Source organism: Buceros rhinoceros, unplaced genomic scaffold (genome assembly GCF_000710305.1).
Source record: "Buceros rhinoceros silvestris isolate BGI_N320 unplaced genomic scaffold, ASM71030v1 scaffold28122, whole genome shotgun sequence".
Lineage (NCBI taxonomy): Eukaryota > Metazoa > Chordata > Aves > Bucerotiformes > Bucerotidae > Buceros > Buceros rhinoceros.
The window spans coordinates 7,498-7,734 of record NW_010399893.1 but is presented as its reverse complement, the minus strand read 5'-3'; positions in this window follow the sequence as shown (position 1 = coordinate 7,734).

The window sequence follows — 237 nt, the reverse complement described above, 5'->3', positions numbered from 1 at the left end:
GAACCTGATGACGTTAAAGCTCGAGCCGGGCATGAGATGATGGAGCGGATAAAGAAAGGGGTGTTCCTGAGACCCACGAAGGAGCAGGTGCCCCATGGCCAGGTAGGCAGGGACCTGGGGTCCCCCCATACCGGGGTGGGAATGTCTGCAGGGAGCCCCGGGACTTGGGGTGGGTTTGGGGAGCATCGGCAGCGCCAGGGAGGTTCAAGGTAAGCAGGATGAGGCCACCCCTTTCCC